The following is a 14,060-nucleotide window of genomic DNA, read 5'->3' on the forward strand; positions in this document are numbered from 1 at the left end:
CATTATTATTGCTTTTAGCTAAAGGGGGAGGGTCCCCATGTTTTTTCTGTGCCCTGGGCCTCCAAATGGCTAAAGCTGGCCCTGCCTCACACCTGCAGCCCCCCCCCTCACAAATCGTTCTGTCCTGCCTGTTTGTTGCTTTCATTTTTCTGTTTCTGTCCTTTTGACAGTATTTATCATTAGTATGTTTAAGATCAAATAAAACACCCACATTTGGACACGTTTTACTCAATTTTACATTATTTCAAAATGTGATCTGTGTGTGTTTGGCTCATTGATGATGATGTAAATCATCATAAAAGTCATCATCAAATGCGAGTATGGGAGAGCATCGGCAGGGAGTGACTGAAGAAATGTGTTAAAACGAGGGCATTAGAAGCTTCAATTTGAACACCAGACAGCACACCTCTATGAATTAACTTAATGAAGAGACGCACCACCAGCAGACTTCCTCTGCACTCTTTTACGCACGTTCCTCTGTCCAGCTCGCATCCAACGGTAATAATATACAAGTTTTCATTTGAATTTGGTAAGTAAGTCTTGAAAGTGCCGCAACTGGTCACTAAAAAGCCACATGCAGCTCAAGAGCCATGGGTTGAGTATAACTGCGTTAATTGAATACTTTGAATGGGGGCACATTTTACTCAACACACTCACTGAAAATCTCAAGTATTTTCAAGTCATCAGATTAAAGTCCGAGTCAAGTCCTGAGTCATTGATGTCAAAGTCCAAGTCGAGTTGCAAGTCTTTGATGATATTGTCGAGTCCAAAACCATCAAAATTGTGACTCGAGTCCAAGTCGCGTGACTCGAGTCCGCACCTCTGCCTAATAGAGCCCAGGTGTGAGGCATGTATAAAGATTTTAAACCCATAAAATATGTGTACAACAACACAACTCAAAGTAAATATTATTATTTAACTAATAACCAAAAACTTGAACATTTATCACAGAGCAGGAGCCTTTTGTCAGGATTAAAACTTCAGAGTAGCAACAGAGTCTTCAATAGTGACCTGTAGGGCTTATCTGAACTTACTCATGAATTTTCAGTGGTTGTACACAATACTGACCTATAAACCTGGAGAAATAATAACACTGACAAAACTTGCAGCCGTTCTTCTGGTCGATCCTACCAGAATGACAAGCAAACGACAACTACGTAGTCAAGATAGTCCTGATGCTGTATGCACTCTGCTGTCATCTAGTGGCAAATGCAGAACACATGCAGTTTAGCCTTTAAAAGGAAACCTGCATGATCAGACAAGTTCATCTTGTTGGATAGATATTTGTATCTCTGGTATGTATGCTGAACTAAAAAACTTCCTAGATATATGCATTTTGAGTAATTAGAGTTTATAAACTCACCAGGAGGCTGCCATGTTTTGGTCTGCGCTGGCGCTGTGACGTCACAGTTCTGCAGCGCTCCTCACTGTTCCTATGCAGTAACCACTGTTTCAGACTGGCAGCCTGTGTTAGTGCTGCAACTTTAGAATTTGTGTTCTCTCCTATTATTTTATTTGCACCAGGAGCGGTTATCTGTCCATCTAGACAGGAAAATGATAAAACACTGAGCCATATTTACCATGTTGTAGCAAATACTTAAATCCAGAATTTGTTTGAAATCAGTTTCTTGATGAACCAGATAAAGGTCATGAGCTGTAATGCATCTGTTTAATAAAAGTTGTTCCCTGAAATTCTACTCTTTATGAAGCTGTCTGTTTCCACATGGTTCAGGTAAAGATAAACACAGTATAAAAGCACTTCCGGTTTGGGCTTTTCAAAGTACATGTCCACTTTAGCATTTCTTTGGAGAAACTCCGTTTGTATGTACATACGCTACATATGCTAAAAGCTCCTGGAATGCTCCCACTATACACTGAATCCAGTCACTTGTAGGGAGTTTTATTGAGGAGGCAGAACCAGCATGCAGCAAACTCATGTCAGCAACAGCTGAAAGCAGCAAAGTCGTCTGAATACAGTTACTGCTGGCAACGGTGTGGAGCTCATAGGGAGCGGAACTGCGACGTCACTAGCGCAGACCAAAACATGGCGGCCTCCCAGTGAGTTTATGAGCTCAAATTTACTCAAAATGCAGATATGTGGGGTATTTATGGAGAATTTTAGTTCAATATACATTTGAGAGATACAAATATCTATCCAACAAGATGAACTTGTCTGATCATGCAGGGTTTCCTTTAAAGCTGGAAAGATCCAAATTAGAGGTCTCTATCCTTTTACATATAGACACAGAATTATAAAAAAAAAAAAAAAACATAAATGCCTTAATCGCCTCCTTGTGGCCAGCTGTAGTACAAACTGATATCACTGCCAAAAGATAAAAAATTAGGTACATTTTGGAAGAAAATAACTCATATGAAAACTGGACCACAATATTTATTGTGTAAATCAAGAAGAGCTGACCCTTGTACAAATGTAGTCGATAACTTCACTTCATCTAATTTAAAGCTAAGAGGATTAATTTCTAGCCACTCTCTGCATCTCAGAAGTGAGAAAATAAATTCACAGGAAATAAATATTATTCAGTTATTTTAATGTTGGCAGCTGGAGGAGAAACGATCTGTTGAGACAGACAGGGTGACAACATGTTTATTTTGGAGTGTGCACACAAACAACTTCATGCCAACCTTGTAAAAGTCAGTGCCATTCTTTGTTCCATCCAAAAGAACATTTCCAAGCTCAGCTGAAACTGACATAAGGCTTCCTTATTCTGAGTCAGCCAATTAAATGAGAATCTTTCAAAGTTGCAGTCTTTAAATACAAAAGTCTCACTTAGTCCTTCTTTATTAAGAATCAGAATTAGGTTTTATTGTCAAGTACATTTTCACATATGAGGAATATTTGACTTGGTGTTTGGTGCAAAAAAAGTAACATAGAGGAAGAATAAAATTATTAATAAGCTAATAATAAGATAAAAATATAAAATATTAAGGGATTAGACTTAAATAGATGATTACAGGCGACTGCACAGTCGCCTGTAATCATCGATATGTATATACATATACATATATATATATATTAGTGCTGTCAGTTGATTAAAAAAATTAATCAAGTTAATCACGTCACTATGCTGTGATTAATCATGATTAATTACAGCGTTTCTTTAGTTTAAGTAATTTTTAGATTTTTAACATTCTTATTATCAAGTGTTTATTTTCATTATTTTAACTTTATGTACAGCCCTTTGAGAGTGCTTTTTACTATAACATGTATTATTATTATTATTATTATTATTATTATCATTATTATCTATAAATTAACTTTAAAAATACTACCATTTTCTTGTATTTTTGGTTGAGATAAATTAGTACAAGTGTTTAAATGAAGAAATATTAAACTAGAGTTTTTAAACCTATTTGTGGTTTGTAAATCAGAGTGTCTTAATTTGTTGGGCAATAATAGTTATAAATTGCGAACAAGCAGACAAACACATCAGGTATAAAATAACTTCTGCTGTAAAGTGAATGATCAGGTGTGCTGTTATAGGTAGGTGAAGTTGCTGACTGATGTCCAGTGTTCTCTCTTCAGTGAAATAAATGTAGCTCTGGCCAGCTGCTCCACTTTAGTTGCCTTTTTAGCTGTTATACAGTTCACGGATTCTTGTGACAGTAGTTCTTGCAGGTGTTCTGTGGTACGGGTCATCTGAGGCGACTCGGATGATGTCTTGAAGCCCCTTGTCATCAACGATGTCGATGGTCTGCAGTCTCTGGTGACCCGTTAGGGATCGCATTAGTTAGCTTAGATATTGTCATTTTGGGGACAAATCCAGGTCTGCTGGACTGCACCGTGTAGCTTGATGTTATGGCTTGATCCCGTGTTGTTGTTTGCATCTTTGCTAACATTAGCAAAGATGTGATTTGCCCAAAGGTGGTACTTCAGACTCATTGTGCTTCGGTGTGAAGACAGTTCATCACCGCAGTATGTACACACTAATTTTGTTTTATCCAGACGAAGGCAGCTTTATAAATCGAAATTTGCTGTGAAGCAGACCCGGGTCTGTTCTTCTAAATAGTAGTTTTAGTTGTAGGATTGCATAAGTGTAATTTTGTCTTGATTAGTTTGAGCACTATGCTGAGAATGTTCTAAAAAAAAAAGGTGCAGTGAAAGTGTATTTACCTTTTGTTTCCAATATTTGTAAGAGCATTGTCTGTGCAAAAGATCGAGAAGCTGAAGCTTGTTAAACTATAGAAACTAAGATAAAACTGACAATATTGAGCAGTTACACTTTGAATCTATCTGACAACAATATAGCAAAACCTACAGTGCCCTTTCTGGTCTGAGTATGCATTCATAACCTCAGGGCAGAATGGCCTGGTATTATGGCCAAAAAGAGGCATCACACTTACACAAGTTCAGATAATCCAGTATTGATTGAGCACTCTGCTCTTTATTAAATGTGAGCTTGCTGCATGACATCCCTTACATGTAACCATGCAAGGTTTTAGTGATGCTTATGAGTGAGGTATTTTATTGATTTTATTTGATTTTACCAACAGTGACTGCAATGAAAATGTATTCAAATGCATGTACTTTAATGTGGAGTGGCCTTTTGCAGCTATAACAGCTTCAACTCTTCTTGGAAGGCTTTCCACAAGATGTTGGAGGGTTTCTGGGTGCCTATTCATTCTGTAGAGCATTTATGAGGTCAGGCAACAGATGTTGGACACGAAGTCCTGGCTCATAATCTCAGTTCCAATTTATCTCAAAGGTGCTCAATGGGGTTGAGGTCAGGGCTCTGTGCAGGCCAGTCAAGTTCTTCCACACTGGACTGTTTTTATAGTCCTTGCTCTCTGCACTAGGAAACAGTCATGTTGAAATAGAAAAGTCCCTTACCCAAAGTTGGAAGCATAGCACTGTTCAAAATGTCTTGGTATGTTGAAGCATTAAGATTGCCCTTCACTGGAGGCAAGGGGCCTAGAAAAAACAGCCCCATGCCATTATCCCTCCTCCACCAAACTTCACAGTTGGCACAGTGCATTCAGGTTGTTAACATTCTCCCTGCATGCAAAACCCAGACTTACCCATCTGCCAAACAGAGAAGTGTGTTTGTCACTTCACAGATCATGCTCCACAGTCCAGTGTTTGTGTGCTTTACACTGCTCAGTCCTATACTTGGCATTAGACTTGGTGATGTGAGGCTTGTATGCAGCTGCTTGGCCTAGGAACCCATTCCATGAAGCTCCTGCCCTCAGCAAACAGTGGAAGCGACTTTTGTTGGTGACTTTTACACACCATGTATCTTAGCAGTCGTTGACCCCAATCTGTACATCTTTACATGGTCTTCCCAGTGTGGCTGAGTTGCTGTTGTTCCTAAACACTTCCACTTTCTGAAAGTATCACTTAGAGTTTTTAGTGGAATATCCAACAGGGATAAAATTTCATAAACTGTTTCTTGCGCAGATGGCATCCATCATAGTACCATGCTTGAAGCCACTGAGTTTCTCAAACAAATGTTTGCAAATAGAGACTGCACGGCTATGTGCTTGCTTTATACACCTGTGGCAACAGGTCTGATTGAAACCCCTGAAATCAATGATTAACAGTGTGGACAGATACTTTTGTCCATATAGTGAGTGTGAAAGTAAATCTTGGAAAACTTATGGACCTTGAGGTCTTGAAGTTGTGTAGAAAATGTCAGAAGTTCATGTGTGAAAGGAGCTTATAGACCTATGGAGTGCAAGATTGGAGACTTAAAAGTGTGTCTTCAGAATAAGCAAAAAAAAAATCTGTTTCTCTGCTTCTGTTCTTTTATGATTCACTCCTGCTTCCCACTGAGAGGGCATCCTCCTGGAAGAGGCTATTGACTTTTTTATGTCTCCATTTTTCCTTTGACAGGTGAGAGAAACAGGGCTTTAAAGAAGGATGGACTGCAGAGAGGTGCGGAGATTAGACGACACATCACAGGAGACTTGAGTGGGAGTCATGCAGAAAGTGGAGAGAAAGGACAGATGAAGGCTGGCTGGCACAGCACTGAATAAACAAGGTCAAATGAAAAGAAAAAAAAATACGATCAGTGGTATGTCTATATATTCTATAATTCAGAAATACCTCTCAAGTCGTAAAATATATAAATAAATACATTTTACAGACGTCGTGATAGCTTTCCCCACTGATGTTACTTCCTCCACCTTCTCTCCTGGGAGTGAGAAAACCTGGAAGATCTGAGATGTGGTTTGTGAGATTTCCGATGAATCTTTCATGATCAAACATGATTTCCCTCCAAGTGACGTTTCATCTGCACTCTAGTTCAAGTGAAGTGCAATTACTTTATTTTCTCTCAGGGACCAAGCACGTCTTTGTTTTTTCTTTCCAATATCATGATGACGAACACATTTTTTTTCTGTGCCTACTTTACAACAGTTACAGCATCCAAGCTGTAAAAGACAGCCCGTGATTCCCAGGGCCTGTTTAGAAAATGGACAAAGATCCTCTTCAGACTCAGGGGACGTAGCTAAATTTGGAGTACAAAAACAAAACAAACCATCTGCACATGAATGACCTCATGAATATTTACTAGGGATAATCACAGACTGCTATTATAATCATTACACCCTTCTTCATGCAGGAAATGTTAAAACCTGCACATGAAAGACACTGTAGACCTCATCCTTGATGTGTCATTTATTTTTTTCATAGGTAAAAAAAGTATAAAAAGGTGATTTTTTTCAGAACTTGTGCAATAATTAATAATCAATGATTACCCATGTTTACAGCACATTTCTGCATGTTTTTGCCTCTTAAATGAGAATTTTGAAGAATGGCCCAAAAGCAAAGAGCTCACTTCTATGGAAGCTGTCTGTGGTGATTTGCAGTTTTGACTTTTTATTTTGACAACTCCCTGTGCGACTATGAGTTTTCTGTTTTCTCTTCACAGAGATTGGGCACCTTCCCCTGCACCGGCTCTCTCGGCACCTGCACACCTGAGTCTCATCACTGCAATCACCACCGGCTCTTAAGAGCTGCTCTGTGTCTTCACCGCCGCCAGATTATTCCCACATCTACTTTGGTATCGGCCAACTCCTAGTGCTCACCAGTTACTTCAAGTCTTTTTCAGTGATTGTTACTACGTGTGTTTACCAGTTACTAACCCAGCTCTCCCTCCATCTTTTCCAGTGCCTCCACGAGCCGCCAGTGCCAGCCCAATCTCTGCCACGCTGCCTCACTCTGTCCTTGGATTCACTCACCAGCCTCTCCCCTCAAAGCCTCACGCCTGCAGCCCTCACGTCTCTGTGGATTCCCCTCACACCCTGGACCTCAGATTCCCCTCCCTCCACTGCCTGTTTCCCCTCAATAAATCCTTTTAACTGCTTCTACTGTGTCCGGTTCTTCATATTGGGTCCAACATTAAAACCATGATCCTCAGATCATCACACCCTCAAAGGACATTTTATATTGTACAAGTTATTTTGTAGGGATGCACAATATTTATCAGTATGGATAAATTATTGGCTACTAATGCAACTACTTTACATAAAATAAATATAAGCGTTATAAAGACATTCATCTACTTCCTCAAATTCCAAAACAGTAGGTGATGCCACGATATCTGAGCTGCCATTAAGCCTAAGAAAAGATGAAAAAGAAGCCACAGATGCTGGTGTGTGAGTTTTTCAGGGTTTCAGAGGAGGGTAACACAAATGTGCCTGCAAAACATGTTCAGCAAAGATCTCGAAGGCAGGAAAAAAGCCCTTGAGCTTTAAAACAACGGATCTCATGAGTCACATAAGAGACGCCATCTTAACACTGGACTGTCAACTAAGGATGTTCCCTGGCATCTTTTTCTCTATTTGGCATAACAGCCATTTAAATTGCATTTAACCAACTAGCCTAAAGAGGAGAAATCACCTGTAAACGGTCAAATTCATCACAAGGTCAGTGTGTCTGTGGTTATGACTTGAGCCTGACATACTCTGTAGAGAATGGCTAAAATTAGCAGCTAGCTCCACCAGCCTTCCTCCAACCCTTCCTCTTTGCAGATTAATCTCCTTTGATATGTGGCCTCTTTCACTTTGGTTGACTAGTTATATGTGAATACATCCTCGACCGCCTAAATTCCACTTTATTTCCATTCTCTACTTCAAAAACATTGCCACGCCGTGATATTCCTACACTTAGACAAAAATGTTGGTTCAAAATTTTATAAGATTTATAAAATGTATAAAATAACCCCCTACCAGGCTCTCTCTCTGAGTACACCAGTGTATAAGTCAAGAACAGAATAAATGTACTCACTATCACATGAAAACTGAGTAAAATAAAATGTATAAATGCATTTACTCTTTGGGCTTCCATAGAACAGAGCATTTTAAAGTACATAAAATATGAAAAATCTAAATAATTGAATAAAACAGTGAGTCTGATTTTGTAGAAATTAAACTAATTTCTTTTGCATTTTTTCTGCCCTATCCTATGTTTGCTGTAATTGAAAACAAAGCTTGGTACACAGTGATGCATAAGCTTTAATGTTTTTTTTCTTTCTTCCAACTTGATCATGGTAATGTAATGAGGTTTGTGCTTCGCTGCCTGCCAAACTTGTGACTTCCACTATTTGTTTTGGCTTTCAGCTCTCTCTCGCTCCCTCTCTATCTCTCTCTTTTGTTGTGAATTTAAAGCAGAAGAGGATCATGGCTGCATACAGGTTTGCTTCCAATTATTTGTTCTCTTTTCTTTGTGTTTTAAGTTCTCCAGTACATGAACTGCAAGCATCCTCTCATTGTCAACCAGCCCTGCAGCCACTGGGTTTGGTGAAGATGTTTGTGTGGTCTTTTTCTGACATCTAGTGGACTGTAGTGGGGAGTGTCAACCTAACCTTTAAAGGGTGATGCTGCTGAATCCATGAAAAGTGTACAGTATGCAGAACAAATATTTTAACTCCCCATAGAAGCATTATCTGCTGCTCTGATGTTCACTGGCATTAAGAGCATGTTCTGTACTTTGCATAAAAGGTCTGTTTAAGACATGAAACTACCAAACTCTATTCTGCATTCACATCCTGTCAACATTAAAACTCACTTTAAACTGGCAACTATTTAAAAACAGAACTGTTTATTTGTGATCTCTTCAGATAGATAACAATTTATGTTCAAGATGACTTAAAAATGATCCCATAGTTGTAGCAGGACTTAAAGGCGTCGGCACATGAAGATCAATCGTTTATAAAATGTACAACTCCAATTCCAAAAAAGTTGCGTGTTTAAAATGTAAATAAAACAGAATGCAATGATTTGCAAACCTCATAAACCCAGATTTTATTCACAATAGAACATGAACAACATATCAGATGTTGAAACTAAGACATTTCTTATTTTTGTGAAAAATATTAGCTCATTTTGAATTCAATTGCTGCAACACATCTTGAAAAAGCAGAGATATTGCCATGTGTACCATCGTGTAGCATCCCCTCTTTTTTTATCAACAGTCTGCTAACGTCTTGGAAGTGAGGAGACCAGTTGTTGAGGTCAGCCTCCTCCTTTATTGCATAAAGCTTGTTGCACCCTCATTTTCAGATTCATGTAACCATGTATTAATTGCTTTTGAACTAATTTAATTGTATTCAACACATTGTCATAAATGTATCTCTCCATATGGGGGTTTCTAGCCATGCACTCCCCAGAAAGTCAAAGCATGCTGCTTGACTAACCCAGGGAGTATCTTTTGAGCAGAGCCTTCTGGGCCAAGAAAAACTGTAGATCCATTTTGCAATAAAATGGTTAAATTTATGATGTGAGTGTTCCTGAATGAACAGTAAGTTTCCAGTAAGTGACATATTTACTTCACTGCTAGCCACTGATTGAATATGTTTCTGCTAAGGCATCGGAGATTATTAAAAGTTAAGCAATGCGTTAACTTGAATTTTTTTTGCAAAACTGGAAATGATTGATGATTCAGTATTAAAATGATAGCAGAAATCGTCTCCATTCACAAAGGGACAGTTTGTTAAATTTCGATTGAAAATTTGAACATGACAAAAGTGTGTGCTAAAGTTTTCCGAAAACTTCTGACTCCAGATCCAAAGGAAAACCACAAGCAAATTTGTGGAGACATTTTGGAACAAAAGGAAGGAAACCTACTATTATTATTTTTATTATTTTTATTATCATCATCATCATCATTAGTAGTAGTAGTAGTAGTAGTAGTAGTAGTAGAAGTACTGTGATGTGCGACGGTTGTATGCTTGAAATGATTTGGTTACACAATATGATCTGATATCCTCCCACAACTGAGTTGTTTTGAAATGTCAGCGCTCTGGTTCAGAGGGACATCAGCCCATGATCATGTCCTCATGTATCATGTGCAGAGGCTGTTGTCCTGAAAATGAGTGGCTTGGGTTCATCTGACCTGTGGTCCCTCTACCTGCATTCCCTACTGTCTCTCTCTCTCTCTCAAACGCACACACATTAATTTCTTACTCCATCCACTGTCCTATCAAAAATAATAAAGGCATAAAAGCCTTCACAGGTTATATTTATATAATAATATTATTTATAGAAATATTTCAAAAAACTCATTCAAATTTGCCCTGCGAATGTCCCTCTCTTTCTCCTATAAACTTGGACCCCTTGCCCAACAGTGGCTCTTTAAGCATCATGTTAGACTAGGGGCAGTCTCGGGACTACATGCGGCCCCCCTCTTTATCAGAGTGACCCCCAAGTCAATCATTAAATTATGGTAATGAAGAAAACCTGACAAATCTACCATGAAAGCAGGAAAAAAGAGGAAATCCTCTTAAATCTTTCAGTGATGGTAAATGTTTAGTTATGCATGAAATCAGAGAAATAAGTGGCTGTAATTGTCTCTGGAAAACTTTAACTTGCATTGCTAAATGCATCTTTAAAAAGAAGTTTTGCATGTGAAAATATAATATAATAACCATAACTGTTACTGTATATTCACTACAGTGTAAAAATGCTTACATCTGATTTAATTCCTTGTTTAGTTCTTTAGATTTAACATTTCTATTTACACTTGAGTCCAAAAATACAAATATTTATGTAAAAATGATCAAGAAAGCACTATATATATATATAGTTTGATTTAATCTTTAATGATCATAGTGAGTAAATAAAAGAAAGTATGGCATTTCTGGCATTGAAAATAAAAAGAATGTGGTGCTAGTCTTTCAGTCAGATTTACCCATCCATGTTATAAGCAGCAGTGTGGGGTCAGGCAAAATAAAGGAGATCAAAAATAGCTGATGTACCAAGTTGAAAAAATGACTCTTTCACAACTGTCACCAATGTCAATATTATCACAGTGGATAATCATTGATCGGCTCCTCACTGTGGTAGGCGGTTTTCACTCTGGAGAATGATCATCCAGAGGGATCTCATCCTTTAACCAAGTCTCCTGTCCCAATCAGGGACAACATTTTTGGTCCGTACATTTATCAACACTCACCTCAATATATCTTCAATGTGCACTATGATTATGTAGTGATCATGATTGCAACTATCTGAGCCACTATCAGTACTAAAAGATTCCACAAAACCACTGTGACCTCATCCAGTTCAGTCTGGTTACTGTGACCTTTGGATGTGGTAAGTTGTAACTGTGTAAAAAGTCAAACCCATAAAATGAATCACACGGGCAGACAGCATCCACTAATGCACTTACACCTATGATCGAAGATTGAAACATCATCTCTAATTTTGAGTGACCTTATAAAGCAAATGAGATCATCATGATCAGAACCAGACTGATTATTTCTACAAGCTCATTTAGAGGAGCTTTAAATATACATTTTAAATGCACATCTATCCTAACCTGACACACCAGATGGATTCACGCATCCATCTGGGAAAGCTTCAATAGGAAACATTTGAGAAAAGGCAGAGACTTTGAAAAAACTTTGAAGTATGATTGGGTGAAACTTTCTGTCACATTTCTATGGGCCAATCAGAGCAACTAACCTTGTGACATAGCTGCTAGCAAGTTGCGCATGCGCAGCTACTGAGGAATAACGCGAAACATGGCGACTACATGTAAGTACTCGACTTTTGCTGTTTTTGAAAAGAAAACAACTCACTGCTGTTCTTTGTTCTTCTTTCAACGAAGAAATGTCATCAAGTTCTGATAAAACTGGCGTTTTAGCAGCATCCACGCTAATCTCTTCCTCCATACCTGCACCAGCTCTTGCTGCTGCTTGTTTATGTCACAACTCTGCTGCGCCTGAAAGTACTGCCCCTCATAGCTGATTGGTCCTGTCACTTTCTAACAGGGCCCAAATGGTTCAGAGCTTTGGGAGCTTTGCAAGATGGATTCGCCAGTGAGAAACAATGAAATGGGTGTATCCATCTGCTTTGCAAGGTTACATCTATCCCATTAAAGAAAATCAGTTTTTCATGTATTTTTAGAATTGCATGTTTTTTGTTTTTGAGTTTTATCAAAACTTTAGTTTTCATTTTATTATCAATTCAGAGGCCTACAATTCTTTCACTTTTAAATTGTTTTTCATTCAATTCTTTCATTTTATTCACCCATGACTAGTAAGTACTGCTTTTATTCTACGAATTTGTAATCAGAACAGGAACATGAATGTCTCTATTATGTCATAAGAAAGATGTTTTTCCCTTTCTCTACATGCACCTGTTCCCAGGACAAGAAATAATACTCATGCAGTATGTCACCAGCAGACCTCACTGAGTTTTTATGTATAAGTGAAAAGTTGCAGTTAAACTCCCAAAAAGTTATTAAACCTTGAGTGACTGAGAATTTGTTGCATTTAGCAGTGTCTTGTGTTTTTTGCAATATACCACCAAATGTTGAAGTTCGACAGATATTTTATGAAAGTTGTGTAGACTACAAGTTATCTTTTATACCCCAAAAAAGAAAAGATTGAATCAAAAGGAATTCGGATTTTCTAAACAACATTAAAAGGTTGTTAAAAGATGAACATTTTAAATGGCAATTAATGTCACAGCTTTGAATTTTTTGTACTGTTGTAAACTAGGGGTGATTAACTTGTTTGACTACAGACTTGCTTTTATTTTGAAAGAAAAATACGGGACTATGGGCAAATTGAAGATTATGACAAGGGAAAAAGATTTTATGAAAAAAAAAAGAACTTTTAATGGACTGAAATAAAATAAAGAAAGAAAATAAAGGAACAGCAAAAATATACATGTCTGATATCACCAAGACCAGTGTGGCTGCAGACGGCAGTTCTCAGAACCTCTCCCCTTGCAGACCACTAGGCTGAAACACCACATCTGTCAGAACAGCAATACACTCTGAAACTCTAAAAATAAAGATGAAATCAACTCCTGGGCAGTGTTAATTTTGGCAGTCTTTTGACAAAACTACTTTTTGTTTAAAACCTAGTTAAATCCAGTTTTAGACACAAAAACATTTTAATGCAGTTTAAGTCAATAAAACGCCCTTACATTTTAGTTTCTAGTTTTCGAAACAGCATTTTTTCTCTCTAAAATAACTAAATCAGCCAAACTGTAAAAATTAAATGAACACTCATTTTATACTATCAATGACCTACTTGTAATAATCTGACATAAAATGGTGAAAATACAGGGTTGGCAGGGTTGGTTGGTCGGTTAGTTAGTTAGTTAGTAAGTTAGTTTGTTTGTTTGTTAGCAACATAACTCAAAAAGTTGTGGACGGATTTTCATGAAATTTTCAGGAAATGTCAGAAATGGCCTAAGGAAGAACTGATTAGATTTTGGGAGTGACCCGGATCACTGTCTGGATACAGGAATTTTTTTAAAGGATTCTTTACTATTGGGAGATAGGGCTAATGGCAAAGGTCTGCTCTCTCCGAGTGCTTTTCTAGTTTTAGTAATGTTATTGGTGCTATTAGGGTGTGAAATGAGACAAAAATATGCTTTTAACTGCACTCATGCTATATATCTATTTTATATTGCTCCTTAAATCAACATCTCTCTTCTTTTAATAACTGCATTTATTCAGATTTCTGCCAAAAAGTGAAATTCTGTTTTCTCCGTGTGAAAATGAACACGTAATGAGGTCTTATCATCATCCTCTTCGACTGTCAAAAGTCTGAACCATCTTTAAATACATCATCATGTAAACT

This window comes from Cheilinus undulatus, linkage group 10 (assembly GCF_018320785.1).
Source record: "Cheilinus undulatus linkage group 10, ASM1832078v1, whole genome shotgun sequence".
NCBI lineage: Eukaryota > Metazoa > Chordata > Actinopteri > Labriformes > Labridae > Cheilinus > Cheilinus undulatus.